At 43.9% G+C, this 26,257-nt stretch overlaps 1 protein-coding gene across 1 annotated transcript in view; it reads right to left on the bottom strand.

The window, feature by feature from the left end:
• The window catches only part of IRAG1 (inositol 1,4,5-triphosphate receptor associated 1), a 434,599-nt gene that overhangs the window by 147,018 nt on the left and 261,324 nt on the right, over positions 1 to 26,257 (bottom strand). The gene's annotated exons all lie outside the window — the stretch shown is intronic.

Here is a 26,257-nt window from a genome sequence, read left to right as displayed (position 1 = left end):
TGCCATTGTTGTCCCGCCGTTCCACACGGGCACAGTTCGATCTCAAGGTAGTGCCGACGTGCCCGCCTCTATGTCGAAGAAGAGTGCTCCAGATACGCCTATGTTCGTGGAGACGCTGTTAATTTGTCCGTTATTTGTTTCTATGGCCCTTTTGTCTTTCTTCCTTTTCGGTGTCGTCGTTTTTTCATGTTTCCTACAGTATGTTTCATTTTGCGGGGTGGGGTGCAGCTTGCTATGGAACGGGTTTGTGTTCACATTTATCCTGACTCGTATAACTTACCCCCAATACCACAATTGTATTTGCACTATTTGCGGATTTCCTGATTCATGCTTGTTATTGTAGGACCATGTATGACCGTATGGCATTGACTCTTAGTTTTTTCTTTATTGTAAAATGAACCTTCATGAATCCTGATTTTCGGCCAGTACGCTTGAAGACAAGTCATATCCTGGACAATTGTTAGACCCCGGTTTTCGGGCTGGTATATTTTCCCACATTGATTTGCTGTACTTACGACTTGACTAGCGGCCGGCCGGGGTGGTTGTAGGCCCATGCTTGTATTTCCTTGACGTACTAATAAAGGTTCCCAAAAAAAAAAAAAAAGAAGGTAAGGAGGTAAACCTAAATCTGCGAGAACTTTCCACAGTTTGCCCCCGGGCACCTGGTCAAATGCAGACCTCAGGTTCACGAAGATGAGGTAGAGGCTGCCACCCTCTACACTCACTGCTCTCCAATACAGGACCTGAAGTCTAAATAACTGGTCGGTGGTCGACGTACCTGCCCTAAAGCCACCCTTGAGAGGGCTCAGAATCTCGTTTTCCTCTATCCAGGCTTGCACCCTATCCAGGATAATTCAGCCCATCAGCTTCTGCGTGTTATCTATTAGACTAATGGGCCTATGGTTTGATGGTAGGAGAGGGCAGCCTTTTTCATGAATGGGTACTATTTCTGCCCCCCACCAACTTTCTGGTGGGTCCGCTCCCCTCAGAATAGAATTGTGGAGCACACAAAAATAGGGGGCCCATATTTTTGGTTGTGACCTAAACAAGTCCCCTGGCAGTCTATCCAGTCCGGGCGCCTTGTTTGGCACTAATTTATTGATGGCGGAAACAACTTCTACAAGGGTAATTTACTGTTCCCCACCCAGTCGATACTCATGGGTGGGGCAAGGAGCAGAGAATGCTACTGCATCTTTGCTTGAAAAAGCATATAAAGATCCAAAGTGTCTCTCCCATACAATTGGAGCTATATTAGGTTCAATTGCCACTTTAGGCACTCTCCCACCACCACTCACTATAGCCCAAAAGGATTTCAAATCTCTGTTCTGAAGTGAAATTCTCAGTTCCTCCCATTTATTGGCATCTCAGTCTTTCTTTGCGTTCAGGATGGGTAGAACATCTCCAGAAGACTAGCAGTGAACTGGCTATGAATTTCTAGCGGCCTGGTCTCTTGGCCTGCTTGCGGGCCCATTTGCCCCACCTCTGCCATTTCCTTAAGGTGGGGCACGACCCGCTGGTAAATACTTGCCAATTTGTTTGGGCAGTCCTGTATATAGGGCCATTTTACCCTCCTCCTATTGTTATGTAGCAGGAGTGGTTTGTGTACTGGTGGGGATGGTTCAGAATTATTCACCAAGCCCCAGCTTCATGGCTTGAGAGACATTACAAGAGGGTTATGGTCAATGTCACTCCGTCTAACAATCTGAAAATCAAGAATCTTATCCCAGGACCAACATTCAACCATAATAAAATCTATGATCGAAGTATGCCCTTCTCTGTTGAACGTAGTTTGCCCCGGTCTGTCTGATTTGAACCTCCCGTTACAGGCCCTCAAGGGAAAGGAGAGTGTTAAGGAATTTATTTGAAGGACCAACAGTGTCCAAGTTCTAACTGGTGGGATATATGGTTCCAAGATGTTCCAGTGTTGGTTCTCACTATCCTCTTCAGAATCGATACTCAGATTATTGAGGGGTTCAAACCCCCCCCCCCCCCCCCACCCCCCGACTATAAGAATAGTCTCAGGGTCTAGGGTTGGCAATAATTGCTAAGATTTTCAACAGTTATAGATTCTAACCCGTTTTGGGTCAGCCTCGAGTAGACATTAATTAGGGCGAGTCGTTTTCTGGAGGGCAAGGTTAAAAGGACACATTGTATGTCCATTGAGTTGGTGGGTAAATGCTCTGCTGTTGCACTAAGGTGCGTACCTATCCAAATACTAAGGCCTCCCGGTGGTCTGCCCCTAGTCTTCTTTGAGGCCAATATGTAAAATATAGCAAAGCCAGCTCGTTTATTGCTTTCAAATCTTTATGTATAATGTGGGTATTCTTGGTACTACAGTGCCCTGCCCTAATGAAGTGTGTATTTATGGCACTATAACACTAACTGAGGAGCCAGCTTGTTCAATTTATATAAGTTGTATACATCCATCAATGCACTCATCCATTGATGAACTCTTCCAGACATCCTTTACTGCATTGATTAATTCAACCATTCATCCATCTATTAACTCACCTTATATTTATCCAATCCCTCAATCACTTACTTGTTCGTCCACGCATTCACTCATCCATCCAACTGTTGGGTTCATGATTACATTCACTCAGTCGTCCGTCCACAAAACAACACAAATGAACTCATTAATAACTGAAGAATCACTTCGATTTATAAAACAGCTACTCCTCTTGGCATTGCTAATGCCAGCTTAAATGTCATTCTTTGTGTATGTTCTCTTGTGTGGTGAGCTCCCGGTGTAAGGCCCCTTCTGCTGAAGGTGATTCCTTTGGAAAGGTAAACTACGGCTTGCACTAAATCTATTGGTGGAATCTTACTAGATAAAAACGACTAGTTTCTGAAAAAAACTAGCCGGCATGTTTAAATAGTTGGTACATGTTTAAGATATGATATCTACAGTTATTAGTGCAATATAAATACAATGCTGAAATGTTGCACACTGCACTAGATTAATATATTGTCTCTTTATTTCCATATTTCTTTTGCACCCTTTGCACAAACACATATTTATCTAAATGATGAGTTTTATTCTAGTTATAGTTGCATTAATGCCAGTCAAAAATGTGTGGATCTCGTGTGTTTACCAGAAGGAGTTGTGCACACACACCTGACCAAGTCTCCCGTGTTTAGGTGGAATAAACAATATAACGAATGAATAAGCCAGCATACTGAAACATTGTGGGACATTTAATCTATTTACAGCCACGAGTAATTGAAGCAGTATTAGGAAATAGGGTACCTAGAATATAATTGTGTTCATGCATATTGAGGTAATATAAATTCTATGGTCATGTTGTGTTCCCTAGCGAGTACCCCACCGACTCCATGTACGAGTTAAAAGTGCATGTAACTTCCCTCCTGTACCAGCTATGAAGACGCAAATACATTTGCGTCCAACGTTAACTTGTCCTCTTTCAGACCCACCATGAATGGGTTTGATGGTCCGTTCCTAAGTATGCTATGCCAACGTCTTTTTGAAGTGTACTCCTACGTCTTTCAGCCTGGCTGAAAGTAGGCCCTGAATCTCTGCCACCGAGCCTCTTCTCTGGCTTCTGACTGCGAGGGCCTCTGCCCGAGCAGCCCCCGTACCCGTGAACTCTGACTTACTTCTAGCGCGGCCCTCCGTGCTCAGCTCAGCCTGCTGCCTGCCAAGATTGACTATAACCTTCGAGTTATCTGTTTTCCTCCCCGAAGATACATTCCGGCCTGCTAGCTTCAGTAAACATCCTTCCTCAGCTACAGGGCTAAAGGGCCGACCTGTCTTTATGCAAGTAATTCATAGCCTCTGTTGCCATGCTTCCATGGAAGGCCCCATGCCCCCACGCTTCTCATACAGACACTCAGGCGCTTATACACGCACTCACAGCAAGTATAGAATAGCTTCTGCTCTAGAGACCTTTCTGCCCAGATAGCTTAGTTCCTAAACATCAGATATCGGATATGATAGAAGCACAAGTTGATCTGACATGCCAGACTTCTGTCTCTTTCCGCCAGTGTAAATGTCAAGTCCCCTGCACCCCGTCTATCACACGTCATGCAGCTGCGCGCGCATCCAAGCTTCCGATTTCTGCTGACATTGCAACATTCTGTTAGCACCACCCCTTGGTGCCACCCACTTGCGTCACCTATCAGTGACGTTTTCTAGCACACACCCTAGTTCACGCCTAGTTTACGCCTCTTGATGATGTACTAGCACCACGTGTATACTGTTATCTTGTCTTCTCTCAGCTGTTACGCCTCTTACATTGAACATTATGATGTAAATCAAGTATATAAGCTATGTATTGTCAATAAACGACAGCGCGCTCATCTATCCCTTCTGACACCCTGTGTGGTGGTCAGAACATGATATCCTGATTCCTTTATGAGGAATAAAAACCCTTAGAAACTCTTACACCACGGACTCTGTTTTCCTTCTTTCCGATTGAGTTATTATTGATTAAGTACTTACCTGCATAGAAATTAAGAGAGTAAATTAATTATTTACATCATTTTGGCGCCCGAATAGGGACCCCTCCCCCACCTCACGCGCCGGAAGGTGCGTTGCAATCCGTGTCCCCTGCCATCAGTTAGACGGACAACACGTGTACTGGCAGGATTTCCTGCATCCCCCTCTGACACACGGAGGTGACGAAGACTGCGATCAGTGCCCAGACGAGGCGGTGAGGAGTGCGGAGGATCCCGACCAGAGCCCAGCCGAAGGAAGCAAGGTCCGAGGTGTGAAGAGGCCCACCAGTTTTCCGAAGTTTTCCGAAGTTTTCCGAAGTTTTCCGAAGTTTTCCGAAGTTCCGAGTCGAGTCCAGTCGAGTTTTCCGAGGCCTTCTGTTTTCCGTGCTTCCCGGTGAGTACCATTGCTGGGTCGTATCTAGACGGGTTTGGGTACGCAAGTCCGGTCTGCACTGTTTTTAGGCAGTGTATCTGTACTGTTTAGCAGTATATAAAGTATTCCGAATTTCTGCACTGTTACAGCAGTGTATCTGTATCGTTGAGCGGTACATTCAGAGTAGGGGGAAGTTAGCTATGTCTTTAAATGTTTCATGTGATTAATGTCGTGGTATGAATGTGATTGTTTTTGTGCATTATTGTGTTTTCTTGTTTAAATAGTTACATGCTAATTAAGTATTTAGGATCAAGCATTTCAGTATCAAGTAGGCACAATGCCGTTTTTCAACAAATTAAAGCAGATAGGAACTAGGAAAGGGATGTTAGAGGAAGAAATTCCAATCCCCCCTAGGGACACTCCAGGTAATTTTATGTACAATAAACATGGCATAGACGCCATCTTGTATCTAGAGTTATGGACAGATTATACCAAGCACCTAGAGGAAAGATACCGATGGCCAGTTAACGGAACATGGGATGCCGAATGCATCATAAAGGTAGAAGAAATATTACGGAAAAAGAAAGCTAGACAATCTCAGAAAGACGCCATAGAATTTTGGCGTAAAGAATCACGTAAACGTGCTGATAGAGCACTCCGTAGAGAAGACAGGCTTAAAGAATCAGAAAAGGCCCAAGAAAACGAATTAGTTACTGAGGGAATTCGAGTAAAAGTAGAACAAATAGATCGTATCCTAAATGGCAAAGTGAACAACATGTATCTTTTGGCCGATGGTACCCCTGACGCCATTTCAGAAATACCGAAAAATTTGCCGTCACCATTAGTTCCAACTAAAGTAATGCATAAGACTACTAAAGACATATTCCTAAATTCATATCTCGAAGATGTAGCGCCAGCTTACACCAATCTGCCTGTTCGTGCCCTGCCTACTGACAGGGCCGGGGGTGGTACTGCCCCCCAAGATCACTCTCAGCCGACACCGAAAAAGACTAGTCCCGTTCCGCCAGCTCCGCCACTTCCCTCACCTAAAACTGATCTGCCGAAACCACTTCAATCAGATCCTACTAAAAGACAAATTCAGATACTGACTACACACAGAGATAATGCCCAAGTTTCCGCTTCAGGAGGTGCGACCGCGGGTCTCCAGACCCCGCCACCGACTCACAGATTAAATCTCAGAGGTATGCAGAGTCCTTTTACGCACAGATCCCCCCGTTCTTCTAATTCATCCCGTCTTGATGCACTAAAAGAAAATATGTCAGTTTGTAGATATGATCCAGAACCTGGACAGGACGACTTAATGGTATTAGCGTCTTTACGGTTAAGATCTGCTACTGATAGTTTGTTATGTTATGCAGGAATGAAGGAGCGCCTAGATAGAATATATGAGTTCGTTCAAACGGGAAAGGACCCCGACAGTATTAAGGATGCCCTGGAGAAACAGAAAGTTACCATGCAAGCACTGATACTACGATTTTTCATAAATTGTCTAATAAGAGAACGAGACAGGCCCGGAACAGAGCAGAGTGAATTAGATGCATTGAACAAGTGGGGTCAAAATATAGCCGACGGAAAACATGACAGACAAAATTGCATAGAGGCCATGTATAAAAAGATTAAGAAAGCAGTGATAGCAGTACACGAGAAAGAGAAAGAAAAGGCTCCCTCCGAGGAGGAAGAAGAATCTGAAGAACCAGAACCAACTACAAGCACTATAGCATATGTAGGTAAGGGAACTTATCTTAGGAAGGGTATCCGTCCAGAAAGCAAGAGAGTTTTCTTCTCTGCCTTAACGAATCCGAATTCTGCTGAACATCAGTTCCAGGAAACTGATAAACGGCTTCGAGATCGAGTTGGGTACCATGTACTCAATTCTATGGATGAACAAGAACTAGCCCGATCAGCGGTATCATGGGCCGAAAATGCAAACATATATAATGATGACACGGTAGCACAGACATTTCTGAACCTCTCCCCCGACGAACAGAAATTAGCAGGGGTATATATGATTCAGCACCTTCTCATCAAATACAGAAAACATTATTCCGATCCAGGTCCCTTACATGAGACACTAGAAGCACTACTGATGGATAGATGGAGAGGCCTAAGCACTAAATTAGTTCAAATAATTCTAGAACAACGACGCAGATATGATACTTTTGTAAGTCCTGAATATGTTCCCGCCCCACCTCCAGAAAGGAAAATGTACCATATGCAGTGCGGGAGTGGTATTGAAAGTCAGAACCCCTTACGGGAAGTGCACCCTGTTATGGGTGAGGATAAAACTTTGAAACGCGTGTATGTGCACACGCCTCTGACTAAATTAGAACTGTTAGAAATGAAGAAATTAGTACCATGCCATGATAAAGACCCTGCAGGTTTCCATAGAGAGCTTAAAGACATGTTATTAATGGGGGACTACACATATGATGATATCATGAAAATGTTGAAAGTATTATTGCCTACGGGAATATTCGAGAAATTAAAGGAAAAGGAATGGGAGGTGGGAGACACAAAGATTGCCTGGGCAGAAATAGAAGACGAAGAGAAAAAACGGGTTCCAGGGTTAGGCCTTGGGGACAAAACTAAAGCATTACCAGGTTTGATAGTACAGGTCCTGCCCAGATTATTGACAACTAGAAAGGAGGATTGGGATGCAATCTCGTCCTGTAAACAGAAACATGATGAAGATACTAGCGATTTTTATTCAAGATTCGAGAAATGTTTTATTATCAATAGTGGCCTCCAGCCAAGTAGCGAGTCGTACCCACATCTTTTCGTATCAAAGTTAGTAGAGAATTCCCTACCGTTAGTTAAAAATAGAGTGTATAAAGTCGAGAGTACATGGCAAGCAAATACGCCATCCCAGATGTTACAAATGTTACAATATCACCAGAATAGAATTAGGGAAGAACAAGATCAGGAACAGAAACGTATGAAAGACACGAAAATGAAAATGTTAGTAGCCCAGACGGTTCCATCCGACAGTCACAGAAAAGGTACGACCCAGACAAGTCACACTGCAGCTCCTGTTAAAGGGACATGCAATTATTGCAAGCAGCCAGGTCACTACGTACACGAATGTACAGTTCTGAAACATAACATAGCGACAGGTAAAACTAAAGAGAGACCGCATCCGCCTAGACAAGACCATAACCAGCATCAGTCTACACAGAATACACAGCCCATGCATGCATCTGCACAGACAGCACAGACCGTAGCAGTACCACAGCCACAGCCCATTGCTGCAACCCAGCAAGTCTCACAACAGATGTACCAGTATGCCCAGTCTGCTTACCCCGAATATTCCCGATATACATGAAACAGCCTAGAGAGGGAAGGTGGCTTGCCTCTTATCGAGATTCCTGTAGATCAAGAAGGTCCTTATGTACACAGTCAAGTATTGGGGAAAGATAGAAAGTTTTTAATTGACACAGGGGCAAGTCGCACTACAATAAGTCATGACGAAGTTCCAGGGGCACCCCTCTCAGGCTCACAAAATGTTTCCCTTGGTTTTTCAGGACAACCTATTGTAAATGAAGTATCAGAACCAGTTCCCCTGGCTGTGGGTCCATTATCACGTGTTACAGACCTGTTACTAACAAAATCATGTCCGGAAAATCTGTTAGGAATTAAAACACTGAAGGCTCTAGGAGCTATAATATGCTGCTCCCCGGAGGGGGTTAGACTCTTTCTGCGGGATTTCAAGGGTCATTACGTCCTTCGTGAGTTTGACGTCAGATTGAAAAATGTACCTGATTACTTGTGGGCAAAAGGCCCAACTGATGTAGGATGTATGCACATTACACCATACCGCGTTACCCTCAAGGCAGGTGTTGTATTACCCAGAATCAGACAATACAAGTTACCACCCGATGCTGTAGCGGCTTTACTGAAAATCATTGAAGAGCTCATTGCCCAAGGAGTGGTCGTCGAGACCGACTCCAATATCTGTAATTCACCCATCATTCCGATTCTTAAACGTACTGATCCCAATGCACCGCCAGTATATCGGCTGGTGATTGATCTCCGAGAATTGAATAAATGCATTATCCCACAGTATCCTGTGGTCCCCGATATATCATCTCTATTGACTGCTATTGATTCAGAAGCAACGTTCTTTACTGTAATTGATCTCAAGAACGCCTTCTTCAGCGTGCCTATTGATCCCGAGAGCCAATATCTCTTCGGATTCTGTTTAAATGGACGCAGTTTCAAATTTTCGCGCGCACCTCAAGGATTCACAGAAAGCCCCAGCATCTATAGTCAAGCACTGAAAAGACAACTAGATTGTATTCAAATGCCAGTTAACACCGCTTTACTACAATACGTCGATGATCTGCTGATCACCGCACGAAGTGAGCCCGAATGTGAAAAAGCATCACTGACAGTTTTACATTTCCTGGCTGACAAGGGACACAAGGTGTCTCCTTCGAAGCTACAATTCTGCGCTCAGCAAGTTGTGTACTTGGGTCACTTACTGTCCAAAGTGGGGAGACAGCTCACTCCCGATCGCATTCAGTTAATTGTGAACATGCCGCAACCCAAGACACAAAAGGAAGTGCGGGCCTTCATAGGCCTCACCTCGTACTGCAGACAATGGATTCCCCAGTATGCATTCTTAGCTAAACCACTCATCCAGTTAACGACACAGGAGGCAGCGACTTCGACTGTCCTCCCTTGGACTCAGGAACATACACAAGCTTTTGAAGAATTAAAGAAAGTTTTATGCCAAGCACCAGTTTTAGCGACACCATGTTACAGCAAACCGTTTACACTTTTTGTTACAGAACGTGATGGCACAGCGTTATCTGTCCTCACTCAAGATCAAGCAGGTTCACATAAGCCTTGTGCTTATTTTTCTAGTACATTGGATTCAGTAGCTCAAGCACTCCCTGCGTGCTTAAAGTCAGTAGCAGCAACAGCGTTAGCAATAAGACAAAGTGATTCAATTGTTTTAGGTCATCAGTTAACAGTTCAAGTACCACATTCTGTAGAGGTTTTGTTAAACAGAACCCAGACTCAACACTTAACTATAGCACGACTGACAGGTTATGAATTAACACTATTCCAGCCACACATAGAAATCAGACGTTGCAGCATCCTGAACCCAGCAACACTGTTACCTACAGTTATGACAGATCCAGCTCCGCATGATTGTATAGAAATAATTAATGCAGTAACTAAGCCTAGACGAGACTTAACAGATGTCCCATTGACAAATCCAGACCTGACACTTTATGTGGACGGTTCATGCATGAGAACAAGTACAGGAGAATTAGTGGCCGCGTACGCCGTGACCACTGAAACTGAAATTAAAGAAACACATCGTATTGACACACTGTCTGCTCAAGCAGCAGAGCTCATCGCTCTGACCCGAGCTTGTATTCTAGCCAAGAACAGAAATGTTAACATATACACAGATTCCCGCTATGCCTTCGGAGTTGTACACGACTTCGGAGTCCTCTGGCAAGAACGAGGTTTTCTGACTTCCCATGGGGCCAAGATACAACATGGCCCCCTTATTCAAGCACTGTTAGAAGCAATACATTTGCCCTCGGGCATATCAGTCATGAAATGTAAGGCACATACCAAAGTCACAGATTCCGTTTCCCAGGGTAACGACCTGGCAGACCAGACAGCAAAACATACAGCACTGACTCACACCCAGACTACTGATGTGACAAAGACAATAGTCCAGACCCAGTGTATGGCAGTTAGAGATCCCACCCTAGATGTAATTGATATCCAGACACATGCTACTCCAGAGGAGATAAAGAAATGGACTGAACTAGGAGGGATTCAGACAGATCAAGGTTGGGTGACGAAGGGAAAATCTATATGGTTTCTCCCCGACTCAATGGTTCAAGTCATAATAAATACAGCACATAGTCCTGCCCATCTTGGAGAGAAAGCCATGTTAGACAGTTTACAGAATCTCTGGTACAACAAACACTTACGAGCAGCAGCAAAACAGAAAGTGCGTACTTGCATGATCTGTTGTCAGTTCAATCCAGGTAAAAGTGTCCCTGTTGAGCAAGGTGGATTCCATCCTCCCGATCACCCTTTTGAAGTCCTCCAGATGGATTATATCCAGATGAATAGCTGTAGAGGATTTAAGTATGTCCTTGTAATTGTTTGTGCTCTGTCCCGCTGGACCGAAGCATACCCAGTCCCAGACTACACGGCTCCGACCACTGCCAGACAGTTGGTTCGTGAATTCTTCCCACGGTACGGTTTGCCCCGTGTCGTGTACTCAGATAACGGACAGCCGTTCTCGTCCGAGTTGATGAAACAAGTTTCCCTCTTGCTAGGATATCAGTGGAGGTTCCACTGTGTCCGACATCCCGAAGCAGCTGGCCTTGTAGAAAGGCATAATCAGACACTAAAAATCCGTCTTGCCAAGATCTGTCAGGAAAAAGGGGTCGACTGGATAGTCGCCCTGCCCGTGGCACTATTCTACATGAGAATGGTTGCCCACTCGAGATCAGGGCTATCTCCGTACGAAGTGGTCTTTGGAAGACCGCCGAATATGTGGGGGACGCCCGTTCCGAAAAAGATCACTGATATTGATTGTAACATGTTGACAGATTACCTTGCCTCCTTGATGTCTGCACTCCAATCATGTCGTTCACAGGTTGCCGCAGCCTTCCCTGACAACACCGATGTAAAGGCGCATGAGGTCCGTCCAGGGGACCTGGTAGTCGTCCGGAATTTCGACCGGAAAAGTCCGCTGGAGCCCCGCTGGAAGTCTCCAAAGACCGTTCTGCTTACCACCAGGACCGCCGTGAAAATCGAGGGGAGAAAGGGGTGGGTCCACACGAGTCACATCAAATTATGCAATGAACTAAAAAACGGACTGAAACAGGACTCTGACTCGTCCACCCCCACCAAAGACTGTGTCGAAGCACAAGACGTTACTGTGCCTAAGAGAGAAAAGACTCCTCAAGAACTTTACCGAATGAAGCTTCGATCTAGCAAGTCAGACAGTTTAATTGTTTAAGTCCTCCCCTAGGTGAATCGGTTAAATAGTTTCTGACATGTATCCCCTAGATCGAGTTAGAGAGAGAGAGGAAAAGAGAAGAACATATTGCAAATCACTTCGTAGTCACTGCATAGTGACACTAATAATTATGTTTATTCTCAGTATACTACTCATTATTGCCAGCATTCTGCTTCCTATGTACTGGCCTATTTTCAGGCGTGAACAATCTGCTTACAATGTCTCTGCTGAACACACTTTTAGTGAACTTCCCGCACATGAACTATCTTACAGACTTGCGCTGCGCAACAATACATTTATTAGTATGTTACACCATTCCCATCAGACAAATAATGCTACAGACTGTTGGATATGTGGCCGACTCCCTCCCTACCAGAATTACAAGGGAGCTCTGCCCCTCTTTCCGTACCCATTCACTCACAATGGCTCCTGTGGAGCATGGTTTAAAATAATTAATTCTTTAGATCCTGATATTGCTGTTTTCGATGGGGGCTGGGTTTGGGGAAACTTGAACTTAGTCCTGCTCAACGTCTGTTATCCGGATAAAGAGGGACTTCCCACTCGAATAGGAACTGATCTAGAAAATGAAGTATATGGATTAGGTAATTACACAATCAGCCTTATGATCCTCACTGTTGAATCTGAAACTGCTCCAGTTTTGCCCCATATGTTAGTGTTACCAGTCACAGGTGAATTATGTGTTAGCAAGAAAGGTTCAGTACACGTAGGTCATAGTAAATGCACTACTGTGGTCGAGTTCAGTGACCATGGTAAATCGTCTTTTAAAGCTACCAGTCATTCCTATTTTGTTTGTGGTCATACCGCATACATACGTTTGCCTCCAGATTGGGATGGTACCTGTTACATTGCCTTCCTTCTGCCACCTGTTTTCCTAGCTCCTCCTGATTACCATAGAAATACGAATCTAGCACCGAATAGACCCAAAAGAGATATTCCCCTTGTCGACTACACAGAAACGGCATGGGAACAGTACACTGATTTCAATAAAGGATTCTTTTTCTTCCTAGGACCTGTCCAAAACAGTAAATTAATACGCAGATTAACGAGAACACTTGAAGCAGTAGTGAACGAAACTGCCTCCGCTCTAGGTAACTTAACAGAGGAGCAGTCTGCTATACGGACTGTTGTCCTTCAAAATCGTCTCGTGATTGACGTCATCTTGGCAGATAGAGGTGGAGCCTGTAAGGTCATCGGGTCAAGTTGCTGTGTTTTCATTCCACAAAACGCACCATCTGTCTATCAAGCTATCACCCGTTTACATAAAATTGCAAATCAGATACATCAGAATCCAGGCATCTGGACTTGGTCCGGTTGGTTCTGGACTACGTTGACAGCTTGGGGATGGAAGATCTTATCGTTCCTAGGCATTGGCCTTGTTATAGTATTCAGTTGTTGCCTGTGCCTGCAGTGTGGGCCAGCGATATGTGGACTGTGTGCCACATCCTGCATTGAGCATTCCAGTTGTCTTTCAAACAGTCAAAGAAAGAAAGACGAACATATAATGTTACAAGAACAAACCGATCGATTTATGAGGATCGACATATCATGAAGGGTCCGTAGGGAACAAGGAGGGAATGAGGTAATATAAATTCTATGGTCATGTTGTGTTCCCTAGCGAGTACCCCACCGACTCCATGTACGAGTTAAAAGTGCATGTAACTTCCCTCCTGTACCAGCTATGAAGACGCAAATACATTTGCGTCCAACGTTAACTTGTCCTCTTTCAGACCCACCATGAATGGGTTTGATGGTCCGTTCCTAAGTATGCTATGCCAACGTCTTTTTGAAGTGTACTCCTACGTCTTTCAGCCTGGCTGAAAGTAGGCCCTGAATCTCTGCCACCGAGCCTCTTCTCTGGCTTCTGACTGCGAGGGCCTCTGCCCGAGCAGCCCCCGTACCCGTGAACTCTGACTTACTTCTAGCGCGGCCCTCCGTGCTCAGCTCAGCCTGCTGCCTGCCAAGATTGACTATAACCTTCGAGTTATCTGTTTTCCTCCCCGAAGATACATTCCGGCCTGCTAGCTTCAGTAAACATCCTTCCTCAGCTACAGGGCTAAAGGGCCGACCTGTCTTTATGCAAGTAATTCATAGCCTCTGTTGCCATGCTTCCATGGAAGGCCCCATGCCCCCACGCTTCTCATACAGACACTCAGGCGCTTATACACGCACTCACAGCAAGTATAGAATAGCTTCTGCTCTAGAGACCTTTCTGCCCAGATAGCTTAGTTCCTAAACATCAGATATCGGATATGATAGAAGCACAAGTTGATCTGACATGCCAGACTTCTGTCTCTTTCCGCCAGTGTAAATGTCAAGTCCCCTGCACCCCGTCTATCACACGTCATGCAGCTGCGCGCGCATCCAAGCTTCCGATTTCTGCTGACATTGCAACATTCTGTTAGCACCACCCCTTGGTGCCACCCACTTGCGTCACCTATCAGTGACGTTTTCTAGCACACACCCTAGTTCACGCCTAGTTTACGCCTCTTGATGATGTACTAGCACCACGTGTATACTGTTATCTTGTCTTCTCTCAGCTGTTACGCCTCTTACATTGAACATTATGATGTAAATCAAGTATATAAGCTATGTATTGTCAATAAACGACAGCGCGCTCATCTATCCCTTCTGACACCCTGTGTGGTGGTCAGAACATGATATCCTGATTCCTTTATGAGGAATAAAAACCCTTAGAAACTCTTACACCACGGACTCTGTTTTCCTTCTTTCCGATTGAGTTATTATTGATTAAGTACTTACCTGCATAGAAATTAAGAGAGTAAATTAATTATTTACATCAATATAATGACAAATGACAATGAACACCTTCCACTGAATGAGTGTAACTAATACATCGAATTCTGAAATAACGGATCAAAAATACAAACCTGGTGGAAGAGTGTGGAGAACTTTTGAAACAAACAAACTTAGCAGTGAAGTCTCCCAGCGAATGAGACACAAATTGAACAAGCATTTTCAAAGCCAATAGATCTGGCTTAGGCCACTAGTCTTTAGGATTTGGCAATTCTTGTTTTGTTGTGTCATTGTTTATGAAAAACCTTACTGTTGGTGAAGCAGCTGGGCCATCAATCTAACAGAATTATTGGCTACAGCCAAAATATGTGTTTGTTTAAAAAAAGCACACATTACCATAGTAGTCCCTGAAGCCGAAGAAAACGACTTTGTATGTTGATGTGCTCCTTGTGAAAGCTATACCTGCCTGATGAGCCCTAATCAGGGCAAAACCAGTCCTGGGTTGCTTGTGTTTTGCTTCAGGGTGGAGCTAGCCTGGTAGCAGCGGCGGCTCCTCCGCAGTGGAGGAGGAATGTCTTCCCACTGGATATGAGCCAGCAAGTGAAAAATATAATGATATCTCAGTATCATTCTATTTTTCTTTTGCTGGCTTCGAGGCAGATTTTGCAGGCAGGGACGGGGCACGGGATGGGGGAGGAGTAGTGCTATGTGCACTTTTAAGTGTGCAGTTGGGAATCGTCCAAGGGTTGGTCCAGAGAGGAGGCCCTAGTGTAAGTAAAGTGGGCCTGGAGTGCCACTCGGAGGTAGGTCCCAGTGTCTTCATGGGCCGCTGGCCCGTTGGACGCCCGATGGCACTGAGTTATGGATACAGGACCATGGTCAGGGTCTTGCGTTTGTTGGTAGGGGGCGTGGTGGGGAGAATAAGACTCCTGCCTGCCCGCAGGGGCAGGGATCCGGAAGAGGAAGGTCGTCAGGTGTGTTGCCCTTCTGAAGGCGATCGGGCACATCTGCACAATGCGGGCCATGGGTTCTCTTTACTGCACAGGCCCACCTGGGGTCGGCTGCAATGTCTGCATGGGCCACCGGCTCGGATAGTGCCCACTGGCATCTCTGCAGCCGGAGCAGCGGCGATGGCAGGCATGATGTTGGAGCCTCATGTTGTTGATGGTGGGCCTGGTGGGGGGCACAGGCCATGAGGCCCCAACTGGCCCTCAGGAGCGGTGGGTGGGGGGTGGGGACCATTTAGTGTAGTGCTCCACTGCAGGTTGGTCAATCTGGGCAGCAGAACTTCTGTTGTCCACCATCCTGGGATGCGCTCAATGGTGTTGTTGCCTCGGCAGACTCATAAGCGGAGAGGCCGTACCTTGGGTAGGGGCCCTGTGGCATGGGTGGAGTTTGTGGTGGGGGGCAGAGTTCGGGCCCTCACCGGCCCATCGGCAAAGCAGCAGGAGAGAGAAGGTTTGCCAGGAATGCTGTCATCCGGGGACCGTCTCAGCATGGAGCTCCGGCGTTAAGCGTCCATCTCCATTCATGGCCAGACCACATCCTCCTGCTCTCACTTTTTCAACATTTTATCTACGGCAACAAAGCATAAGGATTCTTTCTCGAGGCTATGCTCTGTTTGAATTCAAAAAAAGACAAGGATTTAACTTTATGCAAGAATTATAGCCCAATCCTGCCCATTAATACAGATTTAAAGATGTTTACGAAGTTGCTGGCTCTACTATTAATAGTGTTTTCCCAGAATTTATTGGATTGGAGCAATTAGGTTTTTTCAAATGACTACATATTGCTGTTAGCTCTAGAACCTTTCTAAATATTATACATGTATTCTCTAAATGCCTCTCCCCAGTCGCTACAATCAAATTAGACACGGACAAAGCATTTGACAGAGTAAATTAGGAGTTCTGTTTCGCAGTGGCCCCACCCACAGAGCTGGACACACCCTCGACCCAAACTTCTCAGGAGGGATGAACATCCACTTGGGAAACAGCCACTACAATGCAGCCGTTTCCACACATACCCTTAACCACGCATACATTACAACGTATGCGTGGTTACCACGCATAGCCTTTACCACGCATTCCTTTACTACGAGATACAGGCATGTGTGTTAAAGGTACAGTTAAAAAAGGGGGCTTGGGGGGTCTCCCGCCCCAAAAAATGCGTGCATTTCAAAAAGGAGGCTTGGGGGGTCTCCCCCCCCCAAAAAAAATGCACCCATTTCAAAAAGGAGGTTTAGGGGTCCCCCCGCACCTGTTTCTGTCGTTTTTGTTGTTGAAAGATGTGGAGGTAATCGGTGTCGTTAAAGAAAACGGAAAGACACTTCCGCTTCCTCTTTACGACGTGCAACACACCTCAGAAGAGCTTGGAGAGGAGAGGTCGTAAAGAGGTAAAGGGATTTTAGTAAAAAATACATTATTTAAGGGATGAGAGGGTGGTGTCGTGCAGGGGTTCATTTTTAGGGTTCAGCGGAGGGGTATTTGATAGAAAGGTTTGTGGGTGGGGGAATCGCGCAGGTTAAGATTTTTAGTGTTTCGGGCAGTGGTATTTCTTAGAAGGAATGGGGCGGGGGGTCACACAGGGATACAGGGAAGGGTTATTATAAAAAAAATATGAGAGCTGGAGGGGGGAGGGCGCAGGGGAGTAGTTAAAGCAATTGGGGAAGGGATCGGAGATAACCTTTACCATGAATATTCCATTATCATGTATGGTTTTACAACAAAAATAGTTGTAAAGGTATGTGTGGTAAAGGCATTTTTGTGGTAAAGGTCGTGCATTGTAATGGCTTTTGCGTTGTAACGCATGCATGCTAAAGGCATGCATTGCAACGGAATGCGTTGTAACGTCATACAACCCATCCACTTCAGCCATACCACTCAGCCCCTCTGAACAGACCTCTACTGCGTATACTTCACCTTCACCACCACCGCAACCAAACCCGCCCCGTGCCTGCCACAAAGGAACTGGAGCAAAATCACAGAGGAACACCTCAACACCACCCTCCTCCACAACCCCCCCTCCTCCACAACCGACGCCAACTCCACAGCCAAAGAACTAAACCGCTGGATCACCAGCTGCGCTGACAAGCTTGTACCACTCCGCGACCCCGTCAAACAACGCCCCTGAAGGCCGCCTGGTTCACCAACGACCTCCAAGAAGCCAGGTGCTCCTGCAGACCCCTTCATCCTTATATAAGTACAAACTATCTATGGACAATAAATGATGGACTTGCCAAATGGAGAATAGTGGTCTTGTTCATATGTTTTTTGATTGTCCATCGATCAGTCGATTATGGTCACAAGTAGGGACTACCCTTACAGATATTTGTACAATTTCATCTCCAAGCGATAAAATGTATATCTTTCTGGGTGGTATTTCTTCTTTATGTAATACATTTGTTTATGATGGGGACGTTTGTATAGTATTTGCTTTTCAGGTCATCACTCCAGCTAGAAGAACGCCAGGAGGTTTCGTTCCTTAAATGGGGGAATAGCCTCTGCAATCATCATAGATTTGATTGTGCTGCAATCACTGCTACAAAACAATTAATCAAACGAGACATTCTGTGGATGCCTCTTTCCTACTTTCTCTTGCGACATCTGCCCACTTCCGCTACTATTATTCATCAGTCAGACCCCCCCATAAATCAATTGCAATTCTTCCACTGTTAAAAATCATCAATATGATACAGTTGTACCTTATTTCTTTCTCTTTCTCTTTAATTGGCTTATTTTTTCCCTCCCCTTCTTTCGCTACTCTCGCCTCCAACCTGTTATAAAATTAGAAAATGATAAGTTATAATATTTGTTTGTTCACTAGAATATCTACTTGCTGGTTTCATATATAGCAATAACTAATCTATGTTAATAACCTTGGATTATGTTTAGGTTATAATGATCTAGTCAGTCTCATTGTGGTTATGTTGTACTAATACTGATGTAAGTTTTGTAAATTTGTATTAGAGCATTTAACAAAAAAGGAAATAAAGACCGATCTCTATGCTTAAACATAAGCAGCAATTTGTCAGAACACAGAACCTACCATTTGACCTCTGTGATGAGATTAAAAACAAAATCCATAGGCATTTTTTCTCGCTCATTCGTCTTCTGAAGTCCAGCATGGTTAGTTGCCGCGTCTATGCTCAAAGCCTTGGAGCGGACATAAAAAACAGCCCGGCAAAATGTGCAATTGCAAATACCAATCCACTAACACTGTGACCTTTCAATGTGTGGGCAGACAGTTACTTTGGCTGTACCGGATATCTTTGCACAATACGGATGTGATGTGTGGTGTAAAGGGGCCATAGGATTTCCCACTGTGTTTTTGTTTGGAAGCAGATAGTGCAATGTGAACATTCTGCTTGTGAGAGGGTTCCCATTTTCTTTCCAACATGACTAACTCAATGGCAAGTGATGGAATACTCGTTGGGCGATCAGGATCGCGCTATTTCATCCCAGCGTATTTCACAGCAGCTTTCATTTTCATAAAGAAAACAAGTTAAATGGACAACCCTTCTGTGTCCCTCGTCAAAAGCAGTGACCCTTTCTGATAGCAAGCCAACCCTCAGATTGAGACAGGCCTTGGCCCAGGGAAACACAGAGCCCCAACTACAGAGAGAAAGGGCCTTATATAGAGTTTAGCAGGGTTCCACTGTCCATCAGGATGGAAGAGGGCATGATGTGTGCCATACTCCGACAGCCATATTTAGAGATCACAGCAGGCACAGTGACAACTCTGTGCACTCACAGAAACCGCAATTACGGACTCCGCTGCAAGTTTGGTGCGGCTGTCGTCTTTCAGGCAGCTGCATGCCACACTTTTCTGTTTTCCAAATACAAACTCCAAAAGTGAGAGTTTGCTTTTGAAACTCCAAAAAGACGAATGACCCTCCCACCCTGGGGATTTTCTTCCGGGTTGTGGGGGTCAATGTCCCTTTTTTCTGTCCGGTACTGCCAGGTTTTGATCTGGTGGTGATGAAGAAAAAGAAAATGTCCTTTCCAGATAGGGCGGGCGGTCTGATGCCCTTACATGGATGGGCCCTACTCCATCAGGCCATCGGAGTAAGCTTTCCGACAAAGTAACAAGAAAGGGGACGGCTGGGTGACAGCCGACCGTCCACCCAACTCTAAATAGAGCGGGAAGACTGAGGGTTTGGTGGACAGGTACTCCGTCACTTTTGTGACAGAGTACTCTGTCCCCAAACTCTAAATGAGGCCCAAAACCTTTTGTCATTATTTTATAACCTATAGAAGCCCTTATCCTCGACGGTTGTCTTTCTTATATTGTTAGATATAAAGCTTGTAGAATTAGCCTAAATGTTAAGCAAATGTTATCATTTTACAAACCTTCAAAAATGTTTAAAAGTGAGAAGGGGAGAGTCATGAAGTGTAATTATTTGTTGAATACTTACTTGCCAGTTGTGTATATTTATGGGTGAATGAAAGAATACACCAATACAGACTGGATAGAAGAATGAATAGATGCAAGTAGGAAATACATAGAACAACCTCGTAAACCGATCCATCTTCAGGTGCTATCTGATATTGAATCTGCCAGTAGAAGTTAGTTGCCTGCAAAGCGTTCAATTCTTTTTTTATGCAGTGAGACTCTCTGAGTGCTGAATAATCTAAAAATAGAATCCATTTATTTCATCAAGGAGTTTTATCACATACTAAAGGGAAATATGTTCTGGGCACATGCCAGGCACAATAGCTCCGACATAGTAGAAAGGCAACTTGGCAAACACAATGCACCCAATAAACCAATCCCAGCAGTCTGAAGTAGACAACCCCACAGCCCCGGCTGCTGCAGGTAACAGCGGTGGGGCCGGGTGGGGCAGGGGTGGGGATTTTGAGAGACGACCATGAGGGAAAATTAAATAAATAACTAATTTTCCCTCTTGGTTGTCTCTTAAAATTCCCACTCACCTGGCCCACTACCCCACCGCTCTTCCCTGCAGTGACCACGGCTGCAACTCCAGCTGGTCCGAACACAGGACTACGGAGCAGCACCATCAGCCTGCACAGAAAGAGAAACACGGGGTGGAGCCAACTTTACAAGTGTAAAGTTACTACAGTCAAAAAGGAGAAGTAGTAAGTCCAACACCATAGTTGACCAACCACTGAAACTGAAACACCCTCCCATCAACAATAAAGGAGGCAGGGACTTAATATAGAACCCGATAGCAAATAATATTAAATTAAAATAATTTATTTTAACTTCTTAAAAATCTTCATAACATATTGAATGATAAAAAATATGTATTTTGAAAGTAAATATAATTTAATGATATATTAAAATAAATCGTTTTTTATTTTGAAAAATAAACTAAACTAAAACAATTTTTGAATGAAATTTATTTAAATAAATTATATACATATCTTTTTGTAATTTTTAATACATAATAAGTACACACATTTTACTTTATGGATATTGTTTTGAAAATAGCTTTAAAAATTAACTTTGATCAATTTAATGTATTTAAATTAATTTAGTAATGAAAAAATGGGCTAATAGTTTAAATTCACTACTAGTAACTTACCTGTACCTTACATGTACCTAATTAAACATTATTTCCTATTAAGTATGTTTTTAAGTTCCTCCGCCGTTGTTTTTTAAAGGAAGTTGTTGCCATTGAAGTGAATGGCCATGGGTGCTGCTGGACTTACTTCAGTTCTGAGCTGGAGAACATTTACAAGTGTTGTCGGTCCTTTTTAGTTGTAGTAAAACAGAGGTACATTTTATGAATAGAAATGGTGTTAGTCTTTTGAGGATGGGTGCAGGGTACGGTTCAGGAAGGAACGCGGCACCGCATCAGATAATCCCAAAACTCTGTATTTTAAGTTAAAAGCAACAGCGGACAAATGGATTAGACCCCGTTCCCAAACAAAGGATGAAATCATGGATATGATTTATTTAGAGCAGTTCTTAGAGGCCCTGCCATACCCCATTCAAAGATGGTTGAAACAACACAAGCACCTGAGTCCTGAACAGGCTGTAGAAATGGCTACTACGTTTTATAGGGCACAACCTAGGGCCTTACCTTGGGACTCTGACAAATCTACAAAACCAGTGAGTGGTCTGGTAAAACCTGAAAAGAAACCCCTGAAAACTCCGCTAGATGTAGTAAAGCCAAGAACACCCCGTTTAGAACCGCCTCCCCTACGCAATCCACAGTGCTTTGAATGCAGAGAATGGGGTCATATAGCACGTAACTGTCCCAGGAAGAAACCACCCGAAGAGCCAATGGATATCGGATGCATACCCCGTTCCATCCTATATTCTGCAGAACTCGGACCCAGTTTTCACGTAAGTGTCCAAGTCAAGGGTGTGCAGGTGAGGGCCTTGCTAGGCTCGGGGTGCAAACAGTCAGTCATTCTCCAGTCCATAGTAGTACCGCTCCCTGAAGAGGTGAAAGACTCTGTACCAATTAGGTGTGTCCACCAAATATGTATTTTGAAAGTAAATATAATTTAATGATATATTAAAATAAATCGTTTTTTATTTTGAAAAATAAACTAAACTAAAACAATTTTTGAATGAAATGTATTTAAATAAATTATATACATATATTTTTGTAATTTTTAATACATAATAAGTACACACATTTTACTTTATGGATATTGTTTTGAAAATAGCTTTAAAAATTAACTTTGATCAATGTAATATATTTAAATTAATTTAGTAATGAAAAAATGGGCTAATAGTTTAAATTCACTACTAGTAACTTACCTGTACCTTACATGTACCTAATTAAACATTATTTCCTATTGAGTTTGTTTTTAAGTTCCTCCGCCGTTGTTTTTTAAAGGAAGTTGTTGCCATTGAAGTGAATGGCCATGGGTGCTCTGGACTTACTTCAGCTCTGAGCTGGAGAACATTTACAAGTGTTGTCGGTCCTTTTTAGTTGTAGTAATACAGAGGTACATTTTATGAATAGAAATGGTGTTAGTCTTTTGAGGATGGGTGCAGGGTACGGTTCAGGAAGGAACGCGGCACCGCATCAGATAATCCCCAAACTCTGTATTTTAAGTTAAAAGCAGCAGCGAACAAATGGCTAAGACCCCGTTCCCAAACAAAGGATGAAATCATGGATATGATTTATTTAGAGCAGTTCTTAGAGGCCCTGCAATACCCCATTCAAAGATGGTTGAAACAACACAAGCACCTGAGTCCTGAACAGGCTGTAGAAATGGCTACTACGTTTTATAGGGCACAACCTAGGGCCTTACCTTGGGACTCTGACAAATCTACAAAACCAGTGAGTGGTCCGGTAAAACCTGAATAGAAACCCCTGAAAACTCCGCTAGATGTAGTAAAGCCAAGAACACCCCGTTTAGAACCGCCTCCCCTACGCAATCCACAGTGCTTTGAATGCGGAGAATGGGGTCATATCGTATCGTATCGTATCGTATCGTAAGGGGTGCTTGTAAAGCGCACTGACACAGTGGGTTTCCTGGCGCTGGTTGGAAGTAGAGGGGACAGAAAGACTAACCAGATTGGGGGAAAAGCCAAGTTTTTAAAGACTTACGGAAAGAGGTCAAAGAGTTGGAGGTTTTAAGAGAGAGGGGAAAAGAGTTCCAAAGCTTGGGGGCCAGGTAAGCAAATCTCCGGCCTCCAGATCTACAGAGCTTGTAAGAAGGGACAGTCAGGAAGTGAAGGTGAGAGGATCGCAGATTGCAAGATGGGCGATAGGGTCTGATGAGGGATTTTACAAAGGCAGGACAGGGGCCAGCTAATGACTTGAAAATAAGGCAGCCGATCTTGAAGGCTGCCCTAGAGATGACAGGGAGCCAGTGGAGTTTGACAAGAAGGGGCCTGGCGGATTGCCACTTTGGAATCCCTAAGGCCAATCTCGCGGCCTGATTCTGAACCACTTGCAGTCTAGCCGTCGATGTTTTGGGCAGACCGTGATAGATCGAATTGGAGAAATCTAGGCGGGAGAGGACGAGGGCCATGATAACCTGCAGGAGGGCATCAGGTGTAAAGAGGTATGCCACTTTCCTGATCCTGCGCAGTTGGTAGATTCAGGACGAGACCACGGTCCCCACCTGCGGCCCTAGGGATAGGGCGGAGTCGATAGTGACCCCCAGGCTCTTCACCGAGGCTACGGGAGTGGGAGAGGGGCCCAAGTCCGCCGGCCAGAATTGAGGCCCCCAGAAGGTGGCGCTCCTACCGGGAAGGAGGAGCTCCGTCTTACCGGGGTTCAGCTTTAACTGGTTGTGACCCATCCACTGGAGAATGTGGGACATAACTGCCTGAAAGTTGGGGATAGCAGAGGGGGAATTGAGAGAAAAGATGAGCTGCAGGTCGTCCGCGTAATTAAACACGGTGCCGTCCCACTGCCTCAGAGAGAAAAGAAGGGGACGAAGATAAAGATTGAAAAGAAGAGGGGACAAAGAAGAACCCTGGGGGACCCCGCAGAGCGAGTGCTCTCTAGGAGCCCTGAAGGCGCCCAGGCTAACGGTCTGAGACCTGCCGGTCAGAAAGGATCTGACCCAGGCCAGCGCCGGGCCCTGGATGCCAGCCTGTTCGACACGGTGGAGAAGAATGTTATGATCCACCGTGTCGAAGGCGGCTGACAGATCTAGTAATACCAGGGCCTGGGGAACAGCCTTGTCAACACCGTCTCTCAGGGCGTCCAGCACGGCCAAGATCACTGTCTCCCTATAGCACGTAACTGTCCCAGGAAGAAACCACCCGAAGAGCCAATGGATATCGGATGCATACCCCGTTCCATCCTATATTCTGCAGAACTCGGACCCAGTTTTCACGTAAGTGTCCAAGTCAAGGGTGTGCAGGTGAGGGCCTTGCTAGACTCGGGGTGCAAACAGTCAGTCATTCTCCAGTCCATAGTAGTACCGCTCCCTGAAGAGGTGGAAGACTCTGTACCAATTAGGTGTGTCCACCAAATATGTATTTTGAAAGTAAATATAATTTAATGATATATTAAAATAAATCGTTTTTTATTTTGAAAAATAAACTAAACTAAAACAATTTTTGAATGAAATGTATTTAAATAAATTATATACATATCCTTTTGTAATTTTTAATACATAATAAGTACACCCATTTTACTTTATGGATATTGTTTTGAAAATAGCTTTAAAAATTAACTTTGATCAATTTAATATATTTAAATTAATTTAGTAATGAAAAAATGGGCTAATAGTTTGAATTCACTACTAGTAACTTACCAAATGTAGGCATAGGTCTCTGCCACCACGTGGAGATCTCAATATGGTAAAGTATAGGAAAAAGGTTAAAAGTTTATTAAACTACAAGAAAATATAGAAACAACATTTAAATGTAAAATAATAATGTTAAGTAATTTTATATAATTATTTTAATTGTAGAACAATATAAAAACATTAATAATTGTATTTAGATTTAAAATGTAATTATTTTGAATAAATCAATTCAAATTCAATTTATTTTCCTAAAGTTTAAATTATGAAAAATACCCAACCTAAAGTAAAACATATTGTTTTTATTATGTATTAAAATATATTTAATGTATTTATATTTTAATAAAAGTTACCAAACATAATTTTTAAATATAAAATATGTAATGTAATAAATTACAATAAAAATATTTAATTTTGGGATTTTTTAAACATTAAATTGAATGTATTTATATTTTTAAATAGTTCAAATCATGTACCTAATTAAACATTATTTCTTATTGAGTTTGTTTTTAAGTCCCTCAGCCGTTGTTTTTAAAGGAAGTTGTTGCCATTCAAGTGAATGGCCATGGGTGCTGCTGGACTTACTTCAGCTCTGAGCTGGAGAACATTTACAAGTGTTGTCGGTCCTTTTTAGTTGTAGTAATACAGAGGTACATTTTATGAATAGAAATGGTGTTAGTCTTTTGAGGGTGGGTGCACGTCCCTCTGTAAACCCCGATTTACTCCGTTAGTCCATCACATTTTGTACTAATTATGATCCATGTTCCAGCAACTTCCCCCTGTCTCTTCATATTTACTACTAAAACATATAATTATGAGACTGAAAACTCGGAGCAGAGATCTCAGCACAAAAAGATAGGAGATTCAGAGACAGAACCTCTTCATGTAGGTTTGTGAATAGCATTTTATAGTACGTACTACTGTAGCACTACTATATATTCAATAAAATGCAGTTTGTTACTAGACCACTAGGTTTAGTGATGAACACAATTATTCAGCAAGCACTTATTGTTTAGCAGACACATACAGACTTCAGGAATCAGGTGTAAAAGGAATCCCCCTAGGTTGGATCACCTCTCCTCTCCAACAGGACACTACAGGGCAGGCTCTCCGCTTTCACCTCAGAACTCAAGCAGTTCATTACAAACCTGTTCAGCACTTGCAAAGCACCACTCGCTGGCATCATAAGAACCCACAACATCAACATTGTCTCCTACTCCGATGACAACCAGCTCATCCTCACCCTCACCTACACATAAAACACCACCAAGAACAACCTCCCCGCCTGCATGTCCAACATAGCAATTTGCATGTTACAGAACTGCCTCAAACTCAACGTCAAAAAGACAGAGATCATGATCTTCAGAAATAAGAACTCCCTCTGGGACTCTTCCTGGTGTCCTGGTGGCCATCCGACTTGGGTCAAATGACCACTCC

This window comes from Lissotriton vulgaris, unplaced genomic scaffold (genome assembly GCF_964263255.1).
Source record: "Lissotriton vulgaris unplaced genomic scaffold, aLisVul1.2 SCAFFOLD_998, whole genome shotgun sequence".
NCBI lineage: Eukaryota > Metazoa > Chordata > Amphibia > Caudata > Salamandridae > Lissotriton > Lissotriton vulgaris.
Note: the sequence above shows the minus strand (reverse complement) of the source record. Positions and strands in the feature narration are given on the sequence as shown.